The sequence below is a fragment of the Meriones unguiculatus genome, chromosome 6 (genome assembly GCF_030254825.1).
Source record: "Meriones unguiculatus strain TT.TT164.6M chromosome 6, Bangor_MerUng_6.1, whole genome shotgun sequence".
Lineage (NCBI taxonomy): Eukaryota > Metazoa > Chordata > Mammalia > Rodentia > Muridae > Meriones > Meriones unguiculatus.
In genome coordinates this window covers 74,771,122-74,796,107 of record NC_083354.1, presented here as the reverse complement: position 1 = coordinate 74,796,107, position 24,986 = coordinate 74,771,122, and the positions used below count along the sequence as shown (strand labels likewise).

Below are 24,986 nucleotides of genomic sequence, written 5' to 3'. Positions count from 1 at the left end.
GTAGTTTGAATATCCTATCGGGGGTCATAGAGGGTACACCCCTGGAGGAAGAGAACTCAGTAAATAAGATAGATTGACTAAAATAACTTGTTCCTACTTTATAGTGTAGATGATGACACAAGTAGTAAAAGGAGTTAGGTATTAATATTTGGTCTTCATAAAAAAAGTTCAGGTGTTTTCTGTTTGTCTGGAGTGCCTTAAAACTACAAATTCTGTCAGCCTAAAAGTAAGCTGTTATATAAGAAATGTGTTTGGTTTGGATAACACAATCTTTAGATTCTATAACTTGGAGTTATAAACCTTATAATAAGCATAAATCTGTTCTGTTTATATTTTCTAATGATGACTGAAGTTGTAACACTTCGTAATGAAAAATCAAACAAATCATCTGCACTTCTTGGACAGGTTAGTCTGTCATTAGTCGGACTTCGTTCTCTGAAACCTGTGTAATAAAGAAGCAATCTCCTTGCTAGTCAATCAGAACTGCAAAATTCCCCTGAGCACCTCTCCTGACTCACTCCCCTTTCCCTCACCAATTACCTACTCTCTGTTGCTCTCATTCATCCATAATCGCTGATAAAAGTGGCAGAGCTTTTTGAGCCACGGTTTGGAAGCCTTTTCTTTTTTAAAAATTATTTTATTCCTTGGAAATCACAGAAATATGTACAATGTATGTGGATTATATTAACCCCCACTGCCTTTCTTCAGTTTCCCCAGACTCCTCCTCAAGTCAGGTCCCCTCCCAGCTTTGTATCCTCTTTTAACTGAATTCAATTAGTGCTGCTCATGGGTGAGTGGACACAGGGCCATCCAGCAGAGCTCAGGAAATCTCAAGGCCCATGGTATGAAGAAGAATGACTCTAGGAGAAACAAGTGTCAACAGCTCCCCTCCTAGAGGTGGGGCTTGGCTTGTCTGGATTTGGCACAGTCTTGCATGGATAGGCAACCACAGCAACTGAATTCCTGAGAGAAGGAACCTGCTGTGTACAAAACAAGACAAACCCAAGCTGTCCTCTACAACCTCTGGCTCTTCTTACCTCTTGGGCCCCTCTTCTGCAATGTCTCCTGAGTTTGGGAGGAGGAAGTGTCCTCCTTAGGAATGAACAATCCATGTCACATACTGTCTGCACTTTGACCTTGTTGTAAGTCTCTGGAATTCTGTTCTTGTTAAGGTCTGAATTTATGTTCATTCCAGACTCCCATTAGCAACTGAGAGCCCTGGGGTGTCCTAGAGAGAAACTTGGATGAAAGGATATGGTCATTGTTGCCAGTTGTCAGTTTACATCTTGCTATTGTCTATCTAAACAAAAGCTGGGGCTAAAGACATGGCTCACTGTTCAAGAGCACTGGCAGCTCTTCCAGAAACCAGGGCTCAATTCTCAGCACCCACATGACAGCTCACAATGGTCTATAGCTCTCGTTCCATGGGATCTGACTTCCTCACACATGCAGATGAAACACCAATGTATAAAATAAAAATGAATAAGCTAAAAAACAAAAAAAAAAATGTTGGGTGTAGTGGAGCATGTCTGTCACCCAGCCCTTGGAATGTAGAGGCAGTTGGATGAGTTTAAGGCCATCCTCTCTAAATACTGAGTTGGAGGCCATCCCAGGTTATCTGGTGCTCTGTCTCAAACACCCCTCTATGAGCTGACACCCCCCCAACAAACATAGCAGGCAAGCCAATCAATTATGGTAGCAAATGGCTGTGCATCTAGTATTCATTAAGGCAAGATGTAAGTTCAGGGGAAATTTGAGCTATACTGCAAATCAAGATCAGCTACACAGCAAATTTTTTAATTGTTTTTTTCTTAAATAGGGTTTCTCTGTGTAGCCCTGGCTTTCTGGGACTCACTCTGTAGACATACTAGAATTCTGTCTTAAACAATGTGTGGGCTAGAGCAGTAGTTCAGTGGCAAAGTGCTGCTTCTCACTCATGACACTCTGGATTCAACCTCCTGTTCCGTTTCACACACACACAACACACATAGAACTAAAATAAAAAGAACCAACAAACGACTGAAGAAGAACAGGCAAAGCTGAAGGTTTATGTAGATGTGTGTGTGTGTGTGTGTGTGTGTGTGTGTGATTGTGTGTGTGTGTGTGTGTGTGTTTGGTAAAAGGACAGTAACTGAAAATCAGGACTATGTTTCCCCCTGGATGAGGAGGACAGCATCAACCAGGACAAGGGAGTGGCACAGTGGCCTCTAAGGCATTGAGAGACCTTGACTTCTTGACTTTAGCACTCAGCATCCAGGATTTATTGTTATTGTCCTTTCAACCAGATATGCAAGTACAGTAGATATGCATTACATATGCTAGTTTTAATTAAAATAAAACAAAGTTTGTTGATAGATTCTAGAACAAGCTTTAAGTACAACCAAATCCTCTCCCACCTTGCCACACAGGGATTGAGAGGAAGGCCCTGGCATTCTCAACTATTTTCTACATACTCTTAAAGAAAAAAGAAAAAAAGTGGGGCCTACAATGTCTCAGTGGGAGAACAGTCACTACTCCTGGGAGGACTCAGGTTTACTTCCCAACACCCATATCAGGCAGTTCACGGCCTCCTGTAACTCAGTTCTAGGATATTTGATGCCCTCTTTCTGACCTCTGTGGACACCAGGAATGCAAGCAGTGCACAGATATACATGCAGACAAAACACCCAAAAGTCAAATGCTTTAAAAAGTAAAAGAAAAAGAAAAAAGTGAGCACTGCTGTATCTCTTCTAACTTCAAAATTAAATAGAAATATTTTGTGTATTTATTTATTTATTTATTTAAAACCAGGATAAATCTTGCTATATAGCCCTGGGAAGGCACAAAACATGTGATTTTAGAAGAAAAAGAACTGAGAAGAGCTAGAGAGAGATAAGAGAAGGTAATGGGAGGACGGTGGTGAGCATGATTGTAGTAAACTGTAATATATATAACATATATGTAAAACATAATGTATATGTATATATGCAATGTTATTGTATGTATTAATGTACACTAAGAAAACATTTTTAAGGAATATTTTAAGTGATTCAGATACTATTAGCATGCTATCTCAAGACCAGATGGTTATTTAAACCTTTACATTTAAATGTTGATAATTAAACCTAAATCAATTTAGAGCACTTTTATGTATGTGTTGGATGGAAAGAAAACACACTGGTGGACCTCAACACAGACTGCTGAGGCACCAACACAGTTGCAGATTTTCCTGCCTTCCCAGGGAAACCGGATCAAAAGACTCTTGTTTCTTAATTACAAGTGCTGGATTTCAAAATGGATCAACTTTAGGATAATTCATATCAAAGTATTTAATATAAAACAAAACTACATTTTTTGTCATTCAGCTTCCTGAGACCTAGGATTTCATGTGTCAACCACCTTGCCCAGAAATACCCACTTTTCAATCTGCGCTTATTGATATTTAGCTTTGAAAATTCTAATTACTACACAATAACAAATTTCCTTGTGCAAGTGGACCTTTCTAGGGTTTTCTTATGTGTAGAAGAGGAATAAAAATACATTTGAGGACTGACAGAAAAGGGGTGAGAGTAGCTCCATAGTAAAGTGATTGCCTGGTGTGCTCAAATCAGTGCTTTCACTCCCAACCCTGGAAAAAGAAAACTACTGAGGAAATCTTAGACAATAGAAATAGAAACCTGTAAAGCATTCTAAAAGGAGGTGAAAAGAAAAACTAGTTTGTACTCAAAAAAATCAGAAAGGCCTAGAACTGGCAGACATGATGTGGCCTCTGCAGTGGGCTTAGGTGGCTGAGGCAGGAGGATCATGAGATCAAGTCCTACTAGATAGAATTGTTATGACAGCCTGTGCTACACAGATCCTGTTTTTAAAAGTGTGTACATAGATCCAACAAAAATTAAGATCTTACTATAATGAGAAAAAAGCTAGACAGGGAGAGTATCAAGGGGGGAAAGAAATAAAGATACATGGATGTATCCTTCACAGTGGGAACCAGAGAGTGAGCAGACACTACCCACAGATAACAAACCTGGACAGTGAGGGAATAACAGATGAAGTGAGTTCAAAGTCAAGAGAACTCATTTTGCTCACTTTGGGAAAAACTTGGTGTGATCTGCTAATGGGTGGTCACCTTCCTCCCACTTCTCCATACATCCTCCACAGGAAAAACACCGCACAAGGTCGTTTTTGCCTAGGAAAAGGAGATGGGGTCACCGCAACAGCACATACACATGTCAATTCACAAGAATTTGACTCCAGATTTCACTAGTGAAATCCTGCTTACTCCTCCAGTTGGATTATGTGGCAATACCATGCACAGAAGACAAGAGTTCACACAGGACTCTTGGTCCTTCAGTGGGGTGGTCAGCAACAGTCAGCAATAGTTGCTGAAGTTTCCTGTGCACCACGTGCTTTGATGAACCTCTTCCAAACCATCATCCTGAAAGATTTGCCATCAGGATCTGCAGTAGCAGCTCCATGAGGGCAGAGATTTCTGTCTGTTCTGGACAATGATGACATACGGGACATTCACAGACATAGGCAACCGACCATCAATTGCTTACAGAGTATATTGGAAGAATATACTTGTAGCTGGGGCAGGATGGAAGAACAAACTTAGGAGCCTCTATTTAAGGCAGATTATGAAGAACCCCTGTCTCTGCTCACATTATTGCCAGCTCTCCTCCCCTAGAAATAGGAGCACATCATCCGTGACACTCAGGCAAGGCTGGCAAGAGAAGACAATGCGTTAAGACCGGGTGCTTAGTTTTATGCCAGTGGAATAAGCCTGTCAGATGAAGTGACCTCAAGATCCCCAAGCCCAGAGGCTGAGCACTGAGGGAAGTATGGAAAGGTGAAGGTCTTATGAGGCCCCAAGAGATCTATGACAAATGGAAATAAAGAAAATTGCTTGCAAGTCTGGGATTAGACTACATGGCAGACACAAAACACTGACTATTTCAGGTGCTAAAGAGATGCTCAGCTCATGAAGAGCACTGGCTGCTCTTGCAAAGGAGTCAGGTTTGTTTCCAGCACCACATGCTGGCTCATGGCAACTATTTCTCCAGTTCCAGGATCCAAAACCCTGGCTAGCCTCTGAGGGCACCAGGCAGACATGTGGCACCCATACTTACATTCAGGCAACACTCACACACAGAAACGTACAAATAAAGGGGAAAACCCCGACTGACCTGTGTAGAAAAGGCCTGCTTTGACAAGAGCTTCAACAGCCACAGGTGACTCATGGGGCCAGTCCTTAAAAGTGTCCTTCCTCATTTCTTCATTAGCAAAGACGCTGTCATTGCAGTAAGCTTGGGGAAAAGATGTGGGTGAGAAGAGCAGGCTTTGATAACAAAGTCCAAGTGAGTTGTGTATATAGGTGGAATAATCTCATGATCTGTGCTTATGTCAGAATAATTGAGGGTGGTTAGAAGAGCAGGACTAAATAAGAGGTACAAGAAAGACCATGTTAGAGCTGCTGGAGCAGAGTGGAAAACACTGGGGTATTCCATCCATTCTTTTCATTTCTGTGCATGGTCATTGTGTTAAGGTGTAATTTAATAGTATCCCCTGGTCATCTAGCATCAGGATAGAAGAATATTGAGAGGAGATTCCTATTTCCGGAGTCAGTGTGAAGATTTGAGAAAGGTCATTTCTCCTGTGGCTTTCTTAAAAACAGTCATTTTCATGGCTTGCTCTTGGAGATCACCACACTGGGAAGAGGGTTTACCTCATCCTGGCCCTGGGCCACTGGTATAGTCTTCTCCACACTGTGAGGACTTGAAAATTAAAGTGTCCCAACCTTGGTCTGACAAGTTTCTCAAGATGAAAGCCTACTGTGTTCACATATAATCCTAGATTCCCCTTTTTTTCCCCTTTTGCTTTAAGTTTTTGGTTTTTTTTTTTTTTTTGGCATTTGGGATACTACACTTTAATTTAAACAGAAAAATATTTTTAGAGTCTAAAACTTTTATTTTATTGACTTTTGACTTCTATTAAGCCACAATGTCATGGCGAATAGATTCTACTGTTTTTCTCTTTTTTTTTTCAACAATGTATCCTATGTATATATTTTTTATTTTTATTAATTACACTTTATTCACTTTGTATCCCCCCCATAAGCCCCACCCTCTCCCTTCCCAATCACACCATCCCTCCCTCTACTTGACGAATACTCCTCCCCAAGTCCACTGATAGGGGAGGTCCTCCTCTCCTTCCTTCTGATGCTAGTCTATCAGATCTCATCAGGAGTGGCTGCATTGTCTTCCTCTGTAGCCTGGTAAGGCTGCTCTCCTCTCAGGGGAAGGTGATCAAAGAGCACCTAATAAAATCTGCACACCTAAAGAAACTAATCAAGAGGGAGGACTCTGGCTATAATGCTCAATCCCCATGCTAAAAGGCAAAGAGGATGGACATCAGAAGAAGAAGAAAACAGGAGACAAATTAGGAACCTGCCACAGAGGGACTCTGAAAGGCTCTGCCCTGCAGACTATCAAAGCAGATGCTGAGACATATGGCCAACTTTGCACAGAGTGCAGAATCTTAGGAAAGAAGTGGGAAATAGTAAGACCTGGAGAGGACAGGAGCTCCACAAGGAGAGCAACAGAACCAAAAAATCTGAGCACAGGGGTCTTTCCTGAGACTCATACTCCAACTAAGTACCATGCATGGAGATAACCTAGAACCCCTGGACAGATATAGCCCATGGCAGTTCAGTGTCCAAGTGGGTTCCATAGTAATGGGAACAGGGACTGCCTCTGACATGAACTGATTGGCCTGCTCTACTGTTTTTCTTAGTTCTCACAAGTATGTTTCTCTGGTTGGAGCAGGCTGGCACTGTGTCTTTCTTTGGCTTCCTTCTTTATCTGATCATTTCCTTCACCTATATTAGGAAGCTGTCTCAGGACTTAGAGTTCTGTGTGTGTTCATGTGTGTGCAGGTATACGTGCAGGTACATTGTTCGGATATCTGTGGAAGTCAGAGGACAAACTTCACTGTGTCTCCCTTGTTGTGAGGGGCTTTCACTTCTCTGGTGTGGTTGAAGATCCCCAGGATTCCATCTTTCCCTGCTTCCCCAGCCCTGAGATTACACATGCACAACAGTAACACCTGGCTTTGTCACATGGTTTCTGGAGACAGAATGCAAAGCCTCGTGTTTGCAAGGAAAGCACCCTGCACTTACTGCCCCATCCCTGACCCTTAGAGTTCCTAATCACATAAATACTTTCAGTGATTCTCTTCCCAGGAATCCTGCTCATGACTTGCTTCTTTAATAAAAAAAGAGCATGCTGGGTAACACTGTAGACTCTTCCAGTTTTGCTATGGTATTATTCATGATCACGCCTTTTTGACAGCACATTCCCCATCGCAACAATATCACTTTTTTTGTCGACTCTTGCATATGTGGCCAAAGAAACAGCTCTGCGTTCAATGACCAAGAGAACAAACATTGTCTGCATCTTCTTTTTCCCTTTGTGTTTGTTATTTAGCAAGTTACTGGGAAACGGTGTTTCCAGCCAGAAGGATGCCATCTCTCTCTCTCTCTCTCTCTCTCTCTCTCTCTCTCTCTCTCTCTCTCTCTCTCTGTTTGTATATGTGTGTGTGTCTGTGTGTGTACACTCACTCCATTATGAATGTATGTGTGACTGTTTTGCCTACAGGAAGCATGTATGTATACCACAGGTGTGCCTGGGGCCCCAGGTGGACAGAGAGGATGTTACATCCCCTCGAGATGAAGTTAGAAATTGTTGTAAGCGACTACCTTGGAGACACTTTGAACTGAAACTGAGTCCTTGGCAAGAACAACAAATACTCATAACATCTGAGGCATCCCTTCACCCTCATGCTCATTTGGGGAAGGAGGCACAGTGTTTTGTCATGTAGGCTAAGCTAAGCTATCCTTAAACTCATCATATTTCTGACTCAGCTTTCTTAGTGCTGGGATTACAGGCATAGACCTCTACACTTGGCAGTAACCTCATGCAGCCTATACTGGCCTCTAACCTGTTATCATAGTCCTCCTGGCCATGGACACCTTATTCCACCTTCCAAGAGCAGAAAAACAGGGAGAAGCACACTCATGTGACCATAGAATTCTTACTCTATTACGACTATTTTCACCTGTCTACTACCCCATGTTCCCATGTCTCTGACCTCTGCTAGGACTGAACTCAGAGCCTGTCTTACTTAATGTATGGATGCCCTACAACTGAGCTAGATTCCTAACGTTAAGGTTTTGTTTTCCTTTGGATGTTGGCATGAAACACAAGGACCTTGTTCATTTTAGGCAAGTGAGTAATATCCTTAAGCCTGTCACATCATTTTAATGTGAATATTCCTTAATTTCTTAACAGCACACTATGTCACTTAAGAATGTTTTGGGGGACTGGAAATGTAGCTCAGTTGGTAGCATGCTCTAGTAGCTTTCAGGAAGTCCTCAGTTCCATCACCAGCACCCAAGAAGCTCTGTCTCAGCACTCAGCAGGAGAAACAAAAGTTCAAAATTCACTTGCATTTGAGGCCAGCCTGGAACAGGAGAGATGCTCAAAAATGCTTCCAAAACATGTTATCCAAAATGTTAGCTGTTTTAAAGAAGCATCCATGACAGCGCCCACCCTACCACACTTAGCTGTGTTTACCTATGCTAAGCAGTGAGCCAGTTCATGGCTCCACGGTACAGATGCTTGCTGCTGAGCCCCAAAAAACTTTTAATTAATCCCTGGAACCCTCATGGCAGAAGGAGAGAAGCAACTCCTATGTTGTCCTCTGGCTTCCGACCTTCACACATGGACCCACACAAACACATATACATTATGGAAATAACTGAGTGAAAATTGGGTTTTATTTTCCTTTGTGTTAGAGACAGATTTTCTTTGTGTAGACTTGTCTGTCCTGGACTTGCTTTGTAGACCAGCCAGGTTTCAAACTCAAAGATCCACCAGCCTCTGCCTCCCTGAGTGCTGGGATTACAGGCATGTGCCACAGTGCTTGGCTAGGTGTCAATTTTTAAAAACTTTACTTTTAAGGATTCACTTATTTTTATTTTTGATGTAGGTGTTCTGTCTGCATGTTTGGCTGTACCACATGTGTGCAGTAGCCAAGGAGGTCAGAGGACGGTATTGGATTCTCTGGAACTAGACTTGCAGAGTTGTCAGCTACTACAGGGTGCTGGAAACATAACCCAAGTCCTTCCCAGGAGCGCCAAGTACATTAACTGCCATATGTCTCTCCCAGCCATAAAGTAAAAAAAAAAAAAAAAAAAAAAAAAAACACAAAACAAATCAAAGTCATTCCATGATGGAGAAATCACTTATAAAGATATTTTTTTGAAGAAAGTTGATGAGGGCTGAAGAGATGGCTCAGTGGTTAAAAGCATTTTCTACTCTTTTAGGGGACCTGAGTTCGGTTCCCAGCACCCACATCAGAGAGCTCACAAATGCCTGTTACTCCACCTCGAAGGGATCTGATGCCCTTGTCTGGCTTCCAAAAGCACCTGTATATATGCACCGTGTGCACACGGCGAAAGACAGAGAGACAGAGAGACAGAGAGACAGAGAGACAGAGACCGAGATATATATATATATATATATATATATATATATAGAGAGAGAGAGAGAGAGAGAGAGAGAGAGAAACACCAAAAGAAAGAACCAGACAAAGACTTTGGAATGTACCTGAGGTTTTACCTGATACCATAGGTAATTCTCTTCTGACCCAGGAATTCACAAAATGTTCTCCCTGAGGAAAAGAAACCTATCTGTGGCCTGCAACTTAAGGTCTTCCCAAACTGAAGTGAATTTTCATTTGAGCAGCAGAATTTGAGCAAAGCAGCCCTTTAATTTTGGTTTGATTTCTATTGATCTTGTAAACTTTTACGCAGTGCCAAACATCAGTGAAATGGAAGCTTCTCAGGGTCACTCTTACCATACACCATGCTCAACCACAGAACTGCAGTTACACACAGAGGTGTATTTGGACTCATGAGGAACTGAGACAAGGGAAGGGAGCCATGCTCTATAACCATGCAGCTCTCCCTCTGAGAAAACTGCACCCCAACTGTCAGCCCATGCCCTCTGCAGAGGCTGCCTCTCAGTCAGTCAGACAATACAGTCTCCTTTGGCTTCAGTTTAAGGTGGGTTCCCACTGCTTGCCACTAGGAAGTCCTTACTAATTTAAGGGTGTAAATAACCAGGTTCAGGAGCCACCTTTGAGTGCCCTGCCTCTGCCATGTACTAGGTCAGAAGATTGAGTCAGACATCCAGATGGAGGCAGCAGGAGGTAGCTAGAGTAGTGAGTGGCCTCACTCAGAGGGAAGATGAAGGAGGCAGCAGAAGCAACCCAAATCCAGCCTGGAAACTGTCTAAGTGGTTTCAGCTTCACAAGACAAGAGTTTTGTTTCCTCTGTGCAGAGAAGAGGCAGGACAAGACAAGAGAAAGGAAGAAAAACAGAGTATTTGGGAAAACAAACAAACAAAAATGAAGACAGAGAGACAGAGAGACAGAGAGACAGAGAGACAGAGAGACAGAGACCGAGATACAGACAGACAGAGAGAGAGAGAGGGAGAGAGAAATAATATGTGATTCACCCTGATGAATCACATATTATTAGGTAACAAACATATGCTATTAGAAATGGCCCTTGTAAATTACCGTTACATGAACAAATCCCTCGTAGCTTTGAATATACTGGGCAATTTCCTCTGACAACTTCTTACTTTGAAGAAATTCACATCTATAATTAAAAATATAATTAAAATATACTCTGAGTTCCCGGAGCTGTACCATTTCCCAGGACACGCACCAATCTGCACCCCTGGAGACCAGCACAGATCACAGAGTAGCAGGTGAAACCTCCCCCACGCTTCCCCATATACTGGCCTGCCAGAGCCTGCTAGCAATAGTGTTGAGGTCAGCCCAGAGTGCTTGAGCTCCACTTCCCTGTGAGCCCTAAACCTCAGTTCCCTGGGCCTGTGCCATTTCCCAGGAACAACTCCAATCTGTGGCCTTGGAGATCAGCATTGATCAGAGAGCAACATCAAGGATCAGGGAGTAGCAGACCCACATGGATCAGGGAGGAGTAGGAAAACCAGAAGACTGAGGCCATCTGGGACCAAGATTTCCACCTATAACTCCAGAGACCTGCTACCATCAGAGACCACCAGGCCTGCTAATACCAAAGTCAACCAAATGACTAAGAATCAGTACAAGAACACAAGCAACAAATCCCAGGGCCATGTGACATCACCCAAACCCAACTATCCTACCACAGCAAGTCCTGGGGATACTATCACACCAGAAGCACAAGAAAACAATCTTAAATCTGAGGTTGTGAAAACAAATGATTAAGGCCTTAAAAGAACTAAATACATCCCTCAAAGAAATTCAGGAAAATACAATCAAACAGGTAAAGGAATTGAATAAATCCCTCAAAGAAACACAGAAAAAAAAAAAAACAGACAAATGGGAGAAAGAAAAGAATAAAACTGTTCAAGACCTAAAAAGTAAATAGAAGCCATAAAGAAAACACAATCTGAGGCAATCCTGAAGATGGAAAACCTAGGGAAGAGAACAGAAACTACAGACAAAAGCATCACCAACAGAATACAAGAGATGGAAGAGAGAATCTCAGCTGTAGAAGATACTATTGAAGAAATCGATTCATCAGCCAAAGAAAATGTTAATATAAAACAATCCTGACACAAAACATCTGTGAAATCTGAGAAAATGGCAAAAGACCAACCCTAAGAATAATAGGAATCGAAGGAGAAGACTCCAAGCTCCCAGGCCCAGAAAATATTTTCAACAAAATCATAGAAGAAAACTTCTCCAACCTAAAGAAAGAGGTGCCTATAAATATACAAGCCTACAGAACACCAAATAGACTGGACCAGAAAAAAAAAATTCTCCCATCACATAATAATCAAAACACTAAATGTACAGAACAAAATAGAATATTGAAAGCTGAAAGGGAAAAAGGCCAAGTCACATAAAAAGGCAAACCTATCAGAAGTAAATCTGACTTCTCACCAGAAACTCTAAAAGCAAGAAAGGCTTGAGCAGCTATGTTACAGACACTAAGACACCACATATGTCAGCTGTGACTAATATGTCCAGCAAAACGTTAATCACCATAGAGGGAGAAAGCAAGATATTCTATGACAAAAACAAATTTAAACAATACCTAACCACAAACCCAGCCCTATAGAAGGAAAATGACAGAGGGAAAACTGCAATCCCAGCAGGCTAATCACACCCAGAAAAAACACAGGAAACAAATAACCCCACAACAATAAACCAAAACAGGGAAGGGGCACATACACACACACACACACACACACACAGCACCACAAACACCACCACCACCAAAACCACCACCACCATCAAAATAATGGGAATCAACAACCAGTGGTCATCAATCTCTCTCAACATCAATGGCCTCAACTCCCTGTTAAACACACACACACTCACACACACACGCTAACAGAATGGATGTGTAAACAGGACCCATCATTCAGTTGCTAACAAGAAACACACCTCAGCAACAATGATAGACATTACCTCAGAATAAAGGGCTGGAAAAAGGTTTTCCAAGTAAATGGTCACAGAAGCAAGCTGGAGTGGGTATTCTAATATCTAACAAAATAGACTTTCATCCAAAATTAATTAAAAGAGATGAGAAAGGGCACTTCATACTCATCCAAGGAAAAATCAACCAAGATTATATTTCATTTCTGAACATATATGGCCAAAATGCAAGAGCACCCACAGTCATAAAAGAAACATTACTAAAGCTTAAATCACACGTTGAACCCCACACGTTAACAGTGGGAGGACTTCAAACCATCTCTCTCACCAAAGACAGATCACTGAGACAGCAACTAAACAGAGAAATAATGAAGCTAATTGACGTTATGAGTCAATTGGACTTAACAGATCCACAGAACATTTCACTCAAACACAAAAGAATATGCCTTCTTCTCAGGACCTCTTGGAATCTTCTTCAAAACTGACCACATACTCAGATACAAAGCAAGCCTCAACAAATATAAGAAAATTGAAATGACAACTTGTATTCTATCAGACTACCATGGATTAAAGCTAGACTTCAACAGTAACAGAAACAATAGATTGCCTAAAAACTCATGGAAATTGAACAACTCTCTAGCTAATGACTACTGGGTCATGGAGGAAATAAATTGAAAGCTTTCCAGAATTCAATGAAAATGAAAGCACAACATACCTAAACTTATGGGACACAATGAAAGAAGTACTAAGAGGAAAGTTCATAGCACTATGTGCCTTCATAAACAAATGTAGAGAGCTTATACTAGCAACTTAATAGCTCACTTGAAGACTCTAGAATAATGGAAGCAAACACACCGAAGAGGAGTAGGCATCAGGAAATAATCCAACTCAGGGATGAAATCAATAACCTAGAAACAAAGAGAACAATACAGAAAATCAGCAAAATCAAGAGCTGATTCTTTGATAAAATCAACAAATTAGACAAACCCTTAGCCAAACTAACTAAAATACACAGGGAGAGTATCCAAATTAATAAAATCAGAAATGAAAAAGGGGATATAACAATACATACCGAGGAAACCCAAAGAATCATTAGATCATACTTCTAAAACTGTATGCCACAAAATTAAAAAAAAAAAAACTCTATAAACAGAGATGTTCTACACTGCAAAGACCACTTGATAAAACCTCTCAAACTATTGGACTTCATACATCACTAATACTGTCAGGAAAAATACTTGCAAACACAAGACCTGAGTAGGTCCCAACCAGATGGAGACCCAGCACTGAGCAGGGAAGTGGACACAAGTTCCCACCCTAACCAAGAAGCTATTTCCACTGGAACCTACTGATGAGGGAACAATCAGCCTCCAGTGGAGTGTCACTGGGTATAACCACACACTTCAGGGCAGGCCTATGCCCAGGAATACTTGCCAACACAAAACACACTTTTTTTTTTTGGTCATACTAGTTTTTTGATTGTTATGATTTTCTTGTGAAGAGGGGCGTTTTGAAACACAGAGAGAAAGAACACAAGTTGGCTGAGTAGGGAAGTGGGGAGGATGTGGGAGGAGTTGGAGGAGGGGGAAAATCATGATCAAAACATATTGTATTACAAAAGATTTTAACTCACCCCAAACCTTTTTCATGAGAATTACAAGTGTTCTGGTAGAATTATTTTTATTTATATTAAGGAAAATACATATATTTACTTAAAATTCAGTCTTAAGATTACTTTATTTTTATTTTATATTGAGGGGTTCCTATGTTGCCCAGACTGGTGATAAATTCCTTGAAATCTTAAAGCAATCTCCTGCCTCTGTCTCAGGAGCATTATAAGCACACAATAGAGCACATTTTTTTCTTATACTAAACATGCAGAACAGGCAGTTGAGCCTCATTCCCACAGTCAGATCACAGTGACAGTAAAGGGAACAATATGAAAATTAGAGGTAGCATATTTCACCTACTAAAGAAAACTGTCATGATAATTTTTAAAATGACAGATATTAATCTATTGGTTTTGATTTTTGTAACGTATGTTGAATATCATCTTGAAATGCATTCCTTTTCCCATACAAACCACGCTGCTTTTAAGACTGAACAATGTTTCTCTAACTGACACTAGCGTTTCTAGCAGTGTGGTAAGGAGGAGACTGAGAGCTCTTTTATCAATGGGGATGAGACCAGCCTTGCCTTGCTGCTTTTAACAGCATGAGGAGATGAACTCTACATAGCTCCAGAACTTCCATTCGGTTTTTGTGGCATCCATGGATCCTGGCTCCATTTTTCAACTTTCCATGCATTGCCCTATGCCTAAATGTACCCCATGTGGTACAGAGCAGTGACTTGATGCTATCAATTCTTTTTAAAATAGTAATAAATGAAATTGCTCTTAAAATATTTCAATAACTCTTTCTCTTTTGAGATAGGATTTTATATGGCACAGACTCATTTTAGGCTCTCTGGAACAAAAACTTTGAATTCCTGCTCCTCTTGTCTCCCACTCACAAGACCTGGGATCACTGACATGTGCTGTCCTTCCCACCTCAACATTACTTTCTTAAATGCTATTTTTAAAACAAATGGAGGGACTGGAGAGATGGCTCAGAAGTTAAGAATATTGGCTTTTCTTCCAAAGGTCCTGAGTTCAATTCCCAGTAAACACATGGTGGCTCATAACCATCTATAGTGAGATCTGGTGCCCCCTTCTGGTGTGGAGGTGTACATGCAGGCAGAATACTGTAAAAATAATAAATTAATCTTTAAAAACTTTTGTGATAGCTGGGCATGATGATGCAAATTGCAATCTCAACACTTGGAAATCAAAGAAAGGAGCACGGTGAGTTTGATGTCAGTTTGGGATACAGAGTGAGTCTATGTTTTAAAACTTAAAACTATACTAAAACCAGCTCATATTTATTATTCAGTTTTTTTTAAAAAATGTAAGAAAATATTCAGATATTTTACCAAAATTTCATAAAAGAAGTGATCAGCCCAGTGTTTATAACTGAAGTCTCAGAAGCTAAGGATAAAGAACACAACAGGAAATTTGGAGACTGAGTTCTGATGTCAGCCCTGTGCTCATGCTGATAGACATAAGGAAGGTACATCAGTCATTGCATGTGATGCATGGTAGGTTTTACAGGACCTACAGGCTATATGTTATTATCTGCATTTTACACTCAAGGCTCTGCGAAGGTCAGTGCCTCAGTTCAGGACTGGACGTCAGGCGGTCTGCACATGCAATTTTGCCTCGCTCCAGCTCTGTCTGGTCCTTCTTGTGTGAGCAGGCTGAAAAAATCATACTAACTTTGTAACCTATGTTTCTTTTAATTGCCTTATAACTTATATTTTCAAGTTTTAGGCCTATATTAATTAAAGCCTCTTAGTGCTTCTCCAGAGAGCTGAGAAATGTAAAAGTTCCTGACATCAGCCATCTGTGAGGGCAGAGATAAGGAAGAAAACAAGCAGAGATCCCTACTAAATGGTGAGTAACTCACATATGAAACCACTTGTAATGCCTTAAACATTCTGACTTTCTTTCTTTTATACACCAATTCTACCCCTGTACAGACTAACGCATTTATTAGTTGGGATAAGTCACGGGGCTGTTGCCTGACAGACATTGTCTTAGTATTTGGGTTGCTGAGTAGGTAGGTTAGTAGGGAAAATGGCACAGTACAGGCTTGAGGGTCTGCAGTTTGAAGCCCAGTGTGTATGTAAAGGTGGGGTATGGTCACACACTTCTTCAACCCTAGCCCTGGGTCAACAGAGACAGGCAGGTCCTAGACACTCCCTGGCCAGCTAGTCAGCCAATCTGTGAGTTCTGGTTCAGTGATCCCTGTCTAAAGATAGGGAGAGAGTGATAGGGAAAGCATGCTAGGTCAACATGTGCCCACAAAATGAACACACACACACACCAAACCAAACCAAAAATATGTTTTCAAATGAAAGCAAAATTACTTTAAGGTGGATCCAAGATGGCAGCACACCATATCAGAGAGGCAAAGGATCTGAAACTCTGAAATTGGTGAGTAGAGGGGCAACTGAAGCCACAAAATCAACATTGAGGCTTCCTGAGTGAGCAGGGACATCACATGAGCTGAGACCATTTAGATTCAGGTCAACGGTGGACTTCTCTGGGGATGGAAAGTGGTGAATATTCACTTCCCCATTTAGAGGCTCCTTCCTCCTCAGTGGAGCCAGCCGACAGAGAATCTTAGAGACTCCAGAGACTCTTAGCACAGAACTCACTGCCTGGGGACTGAGACAGACGAGGCAGGGCTCAAGCTCCTTAGCCACAGCTGCCAGCTCTACCAGCCTTCTGATTCCCAGATCCGCAGTACCAACCTTCCCGAGTCCCAGGTATGCAGGTGGCCATACGAACTCCACAGGTCCTCCCAGCCAAAGGGCCACCCAATTGACTGTAAGGGCCACCCAATCCCTCAGTGGTGACAGCTGGCTGTACACCATCAAAGTTGCCAGACCAGCCAAACCACCCAGTTGCACCAGGCACCGGGCCACATAGGTCTGTGGACCACTGTTGTGGCTCCCCCAGGACTTCCCAACAGGCACTTGGACCATCCTCCCAGTCTAGCTGCTGCAGCTGGACTTCTAAGTTCAGCGGCTACAGCACCAGTGAGCTGAAGGAGCTCCTACCCCCACATTGACTGAGCAAGCCCCAACTGAAAGTAGAAAACAGGGGGAACCCCTGTGCTTTCCAATTTGACTTACTAGAGAGTGAGTGTGCCTTCAAGACCTTACAAAGCCCCAGATCCAGGGTCCTTGTAAGCTAGCAGCCAGACATCCGACCCTCCCACCCATGTGCAAACTGTGGGAAACAGAGGGACAGTGTTTTCAACATTGAGGCCCCAGAATACTGGGGGTCTACCAGTGGAGTTCAGGCAAATAACTCCTGGAGCTCAGAGCTGAATACCTGTGGCCTGCAATGCCATTGAGGTATTCAAGGAATCTACACAAGCGAATTGCACCTGTGAAGACCTCCAGCACCTATAATCCCTTTGATGCCTGCACAGTCTCCTGCCCCACACTTCAAGCATTTATATTCTCTAACACCCTGTCAGTCAAGGCACACTTCCACACACATGCCCATGCACACACACACTCACTTGCTCGCCCACATTTGTCTTCCTGTGCACATGAATGTTTCTCCCTTAGGTACACCTGAATCACCAACGCACACTCTCAAACCACTGGACCACTCTCATCTTCCTGAAGAATTCTCCAGACATCAGAGAAAGATGCTACCAGTCTGAACTGGAGACTCCAGGAACAAACAGTGAAGGTTACAGATAAGCAAATGGCCAGAGGTCGGCAAAATAACACATCCAACAAAATCCAGGACATTATGGTGTCACCAGCAACCCCAAAAATCTATGGATACTCCAATTCATTGGAAACACAGGAAAATGATTTTAAAGCTATGCTTATCCAGTTATTAGAGGCACATAAAGAGGAAACAAACAGATCTCTCAAAGAAATTTAAACACGGATGGAAGCAAATAAAGAGGAAATGAATAAAGCTCTCAAAGAAACATAGGCAAATATAGCCAAACAAGAAGAGGCACAATTAGTGGCATATAGAGAGGAAAACAACAACAACAACAAAAAAAAAAAGGGATTATCATAGAGAGACATGAATCCACATTCAAGCAGATGAAGGAAATGATGCATGAAAACAGAATTAGAAGCAATAAAGAAAACACAAACAGAGAAAACCCTGGAGCTGGAGAACTTAGAGAAAAGATCAGGAAACACAAAGGTAACCATCAAAAATAGAAAACAAGAGATGGAAGAGAGACTCTCTGGTGGTGAAGATACACTTGCAGAAATTGAAACTTTTCTCAAAGAAAAAGTAAAATTGGAAAAGTCCCAAACACAAACATCAAAGAAATCAAGGACACCACAAAAAGGCAAATTCAAAAAATAATAGGAATAGACAAAAAAGAACATACCAGGCTCCAAGGTCCAGAAAATATCTTCAAGAAAATCATAGAAGAAAAATTTCCCAAATTAAAGAGATGTCCATAAATATACAAGAGACCTACAGAACACCAAATAGACTAGACCAGAAAATAAACTCCTCACGTCACATCATATTCAGAACACTAAATCTACAGAACAAAGAAAATATATTAAAAGCAGCAAGAGAAAAAGGCCAAGTAACATATAAAGGTAGACCTATCAGAAACACACAAGACTTCTTATCAGAAACTATGAAAGCCAGAAGGACCTGGGCAGATGTCATGCAGACCTTATGGGACCACAGTTGCCAACCCAACAAAGTTTTCAATCGGCATAGATGGAGAAAACAAACTATTCCATAACAAAACAAAATTTAAGCAATATCTACATAGGAAACCAGCCCTACAGAAGATACTAGAAGGAAAACTCCAATCCAATGAAAACACTACACAAAAGAAAACATAGGATACAGATAATTTCCCAACAAAATTTAAAAAAAAAAACAAGCAATGAATTACAGTAAGACCACCAACTCCACAATAAAGGAACTAACAGCCATTGGTCACTATTATCCATCAACATCAATGGCCTCAAATCTTCAATAAAAAGACACAGACTAACAGGATGGTTGCAGAAACAGGATACAACATTCTACTGCATCCAGGAAACACACCTCTGCAACAGAGATAAACACTACCTCACAGTAAAGGACTAGAAAAATGTTTTTCAAGCAAATGGACCTAAAAAACAACCAGAGGTAGAAATCCTAATATCTAACAAAATAGACTTTCAACCAAAATTAATCAAAAAAGATGAGGAGGGGCACTTCATTCTCATCAAAGGAAAATTCCACCAGGAGGATATCACAATTTTGAACATCTATGCCCCAAATACAAGACTACCTACATTTGTAAATGAAACATTACTAAAGCTGAAATTATTCATCCATCCCAACACATTAATAGTGGGAGACTTCAACACTCCACTCTCACCAAGGGACAGATCATCCAGATAGAAGCTGAACAGGAAATTAAGGGCACTTACAGAGCTCCTAAATCAAATGGACCTAAAAGATGTCTACAGAACTTTTCACCCAAATTCAAAAGAGTATACCTTCTTTGAGCACCTCTTGGAACCTTCTCCAAAATAGACCATATATTTGGTCACAAAGCAAGCCTCAGCAGATAAAAGAAGATTGAAATAATCCCTTGTATCCCATCTGATCACTATGGTCTAAATCTGGACCTCAACAACAGCAACAGAAATAGCAAAAAGTCTACACATAAATGAAAACTGAACAAGTCACTACGCAAAGACAGCTGGATCAGGGAAGAAATAAAGAAAGAAATTAAAGACTTCCTAGAATTCAATGAAAATGAAGGTACAACATACGCAAACTTATAGGACACAACAAAAGCAGCGCTGAGAGGAAAGCTCATAGCACTAAGTGCCTGCAAGAAGAAATTTGAAACATCCTATACAAGCAACTTAATAGCTCACCTGAAAGCCCTAGGAAAAAAAAAGAAGCAAACACACCAGAAGAGTGGACAGCTGGAAATATTCAAGCTCAGGTCAGCAATCAATAAATTAGAAACAAATAAAACAATTCAAAGAATCAATGAAACCAAGAGTTGATTCTTTAAGAAAATCAACAAGGTAGACAAGCCCTTAGCCAAACTAACTAAAAGGCAGAGAGAACCTAAAAGAGGGACATAACAACAGGCACTGAAGAAATCCAAGCAATCATTAGGTCTGACTACAAAAGCTATATGCAACATAATTTGAAAATCTAAATGAAATGGACAATTTTCTTGATAGATTGCACTTACCAAAGTTAAATAGAGATCAGGCAGAAAGGTTGAAAAGTCCTATATGGCCCAGGGAAATAGAAGCAGTCATCAATAGTCTCCCTTCCAAAAAAAAAAAAAAAAAAAAAAAAAAAAAAAAAGCCAGCGCCAGATGTTTTCAGTGCAGAATTCTACCAGACCTTCAGGGAAGAGCTAACTCCAGTCCTCTTTAAACTGTTTGACAAAATAGAAACAGAAGGAACATTACCAAACTCATTCTATGAAGCCACAGTCACCTTGATACCTAAACCACACAAAGACCCAACAAAAAAAGAGAACTTCAGACCTATCTCTCTTGTGAACATTGATGTAAAACTACTCAATAAAATAGTTGCAAGCCAAATCCAAGAACATATAAAAGATATCATCTGCCATCACCAAATAGGCTTTATCACAGGCATGCAAGGGTGGTTCAACATACAGAAATCCATCAATGTAATCAATCACATAAACAAATTTATGGAGAAAAACCACATGATTATCTCCTTATATGCCAAAAAAGCATTTGACAAAATCCAAAACCCATTCATGATTAAAGTCTTGGAGAGACCAGGGATACAAGATACATACTTAAACATAGTAAAGGCAATTTAGAGCAAGCCTATAGCCAACATCAAACTAAACAGAGAAACTTCAATCAATCCCACTGAAATCAGGGACAAGGCAAGGCTGCCCACTCTCTCCATATCTGTTCAACATTGTACTTGAAGTCCTAGCTACAGAGAGACTAAAGGAGATCAAGGGCATACAAATCAGAAAGGAAGAAGTCAAATGTCACTATTCACAGATGATATGATAGTACACATGAGTGACCACAAATATTCAACCAAAGAATTCCTTCACCTGATAAACGACTTCAGCAAAGTAGCTGGATACAAAATCAACTCAAAAATTCAGAAGCCCTACTGTATAACAAAGATAAAAGGACCCAGAAAGAAATTAGGGAAACAACACCCTTCATGACAACCACTAAGAACATAAAGTACCTCAGTGTGATTCTAACCAAGCAAGTGAAAGACCTATTTGAAAAAAACTTCAAGTCTCTGAAGAAAGAAACTGAAGAGGATATCAGAAGATGAAAAGATCTCCCATGCTCATGGATCAGTAGGATTAACATGGTGAAAATGACCATCCTACCAAAAGCAATCTAAAGATTCAGTACAATTCCCATCAAAATACCAACACAATCCTTTACAGACCTTGAAAGAAAAATTCTCAATTTCATATGGAAAAACAAAAACCCAGAATCTCCAAAATGATCTTGTACAACAACAGATCATCTAGAAGTATTTCCTTCCCTGATCTCAAACTGTACTACAGAGCAATAGTAATAAAAACTGCATGTATTGGCATAGAAACAGAATGGTGGATCAATGGAACCAAATAGAAGACCCAGAAATAAATCCATACACCTATAGATACATGATTTTTTACAAAGAAGCCAAAACCATTCAATAGAAAAAAAGGACAGCATGTTCAACAAATAGTGCTGGTCCAACTGGATGTCTATATGCAGAAAAATGAAAATAGATTCATATTTATCACCCTGCACAAAACTAAAGTGTAAGTGGATCAAAGACCTCAACATAAAAGGAGACACACTAAATCCGTTAGAAGAAAAAGTAGGGAAGAGCCTAGAACTCATTGGCACAGGAGACAACTTTCTGAATGGAGCATCAACAGCACAGGCTCTAAGAGCAACAATCAATAAATGGGACCTCATGAAACTGAAAAGCTTCTGTAAAGCAAAGGACACTGTCATCAGAACAAAATGACAGCCTACAAACTGGGAAAGGATCTTCACCAACCCTATATCTGGACTAATATCCAGAATATATAAAGAAATAAAGAAGTTAAAAAGCAACAAATCAAGTAAACAAAAAAGGAGCTAAAGAGAGAATTCTCTGTAGAGGACTATAGAATGGCAGAGAAACACCAAATTAACACTCAACATCCTTAGCCATCAGGGGAGATGCAAATCAAAACAACCCTGAGATTTCACCTTATACCCATCAGAATGGATAAGATCAAAATCTCAACTGACAACACATGCTAGAGAGGTTGTGGAGAAAAGGGAACCCTCCTCCATTGCTGGTGGAAATGTAACTTGTACAACCACTTCAGAAATCGGTCTGGGTGCTTTCTCAGACAATTAGGAATAGTGCTTCCTCAAGATCCAGCTATACCACTCCTAGGCATATATCCAAAAGATGCTCAAGTATACAACATGGACATTTGTTCAATCATGTTTGTAGCAGTTTTATTCATAATAGCCAGAAACTGGAAACAACCCAGATGTGCCTCAACGGAGGAATGGATATAGAAATTGTGGTACATTTACACAATGGAATACTACTCAGTAATTAAAAACAAGAAAATCATGAAATTTTCAGGAAAAAAAAGTGAGATCTAGAAAAGATCATCCTGAGTGAGGTATCCCAAAAGCAGAAAGACACAGATTGTATATACTCACTTATAAGTGGATACTAAACCTATAAGATAGGATAAACATACTAAAATCTGTACACCTAAAGAAACTAAACAAGAAGGATGTTCCAGGGTAAGATGATCAATCCTCATTTAGAAAGACAAATGGGATGGACATTGGAGGTAGAAGAAAATAAGAAACAGGATAGGAGCCTACCATAGGGACCTCTAGCCCATGGCAGCTTAGCATCCAAGTGGGTTTCCCTAGTAAGGAGAACAGAGGCTGTCTCTGACATGAACTCAGTTGGTTGCTCTTTCACCCTTCCCACCCCTCAAGGGAGGAGCAGCCTTTCTAGGCCACAGAGGAGGACAATGCAGCCAGTCCTGATGAGACCTGATAAGCTAGGCTCAGATGGAAGGGGAGGAGGACCTCCCCTATCATGGACTTAGAGAGGGGCAGGGAGGAAAGGAGGGAGGGAGGGTGAGATTGGGAGGGAATGAGGAAGGGGCCTACATTGGGGATACAAAGTAAATAAACTGTAATTAATATAAAAACTAAAAATTAGACAAAGAAAGGCTAAAAAAAAAAAAAGAAAAGTAGTGGTTACAATGTTGATTAAAAAAAAAACTAAGAATGTATTAAAAATATCCTTTATGGAACAAGCCAATAAAATCACTCAATAATCCAGCAAAAAACAAAACAAAACAACAACAACAAAAAAAAAACCCCACAAACTTTAAAAATAGAAGAAAAAGCTAAGTTCCTGTGATTCAAACTTATCACTATGTGACCACTTAAAAAGTTCTGGGGTGACCCCATATAGGATAGGAGGAAGATCAGAACTCAAGGGAATACCCCAACAATGTGGCTCTTTTATCTCTAGTTTTATTTTGCTCTGTAAAACATTAAAAATTTTAATCATGAAATACGATCCACTTACTTGGGGAACCACTTGGCATGCTCCTTCCAGGGATCGTCTCCTTCTTCCCAGTTTCCCAGGCATCCACCGCAGGAGAAGCACTGCACAGTGTCCCTTTCACCTACAGATGCAGGGAAGCGATGGCACCAGGTGTGTCTTGGAGCTGATCATACTGAACCAGAGCAACACAGACCCCAGCATGCTTGCTCTTCCATGTCCCCTCTGACTGAATCCCTGGCCACATCCCACTGCCCTAAATGACACACTCCTACATCTGGACCGCCCGCCCAGCCATGGCCATCCTCCATACGCACAGCCCAGGACTTTGGAGGTCCTATTAGGTGATCTAGCACTCAGCTACACACTCAGCCTACTGCCGGTACTCTTAAGGTCTATATGTAAAGAAAAGCAACATTTTACTTTATACACACCCAAGTGTGTGTGCATAAGATTTTAAGGTACATATCCAGAGCTTAGAGATGGCACAGTTGGCAAATGCTTGCTGGGCAAACATGGAGACTGGGCTCAGATCTCCAGCACCTGTGTAATAGCAAGGCAACAGGGACAGTGTAATCTTAATGCCAGGGAAGGAGAGACAGGAAGACCCTAAGGGCTCACTAACCTTGGCAAGCTCCAGGTGTAATGAGAGACCTGTCTCACAAAATATGTTGGACAGAACTACAGGCCTATTTCTGAATACACAGAACATGTTGCTTTCAGGATAGAGAGGAATCAAGCTGGAACTGACTCAGAATTTCCTCCCTGCAATCTTCCTGTCACAGTACTGGAAGAGGCTTTGCAGTCTGCTGGGGGAGGAGGGCCACCTGCATTCTCCAATATCACCATCATGCCAGAGAAGATGAGGCCAATGGTGAAGAGTGGCCTGAACCTTTGGGGATAACCGACTGCTTTTGAATTGGACTTGAGGATGCTTCACAGATGCTCTAATGGTGGTCAAGCTGGGTGTGGTGTTGCAGGCCTGTAAATCTCAGCACTTGTGTGTCAAAGACAGGTAGATCTCTGGGTCAATGGCCAGACTGATTTACATAGCAAAGTCAGAACAGAAAGGGCAACACAGTGAGACCCTATTTCAAAAAGGCAAAAAGAAAGAAAACAAAAACCTAAATTAAATCTGGTGAAAAGCACATGGCCCAGAAACTCTCTAAAGGTCTTAGCAGGGAAGGGTCTAGGAATGCTATCTGGCTTAATAGACATCCTGTCAAAATTCCTTCTAAATATTTATGTTCCTATGCAAAGAATGCTGCTGCTTTGATCCTTGGCTAGATAATAATTGATTATTGAG

The 24,986-nt window shown here is 41.0% G+C and overlaps 1 pseudogene; it reads right to left on the bottom strand.

The window, feature by feature from the left end:
- The window catches only part of LOC132654879 (baculoviral IAP repeat-containing protein 1a-like), a 50,728-nt pseudogene extending 26,199 nt beyond the window's left edge, over positions 1-24,529 (bottom strand).
- Positions 24,530-24,986: the final 457 nt, after the last annotated feature.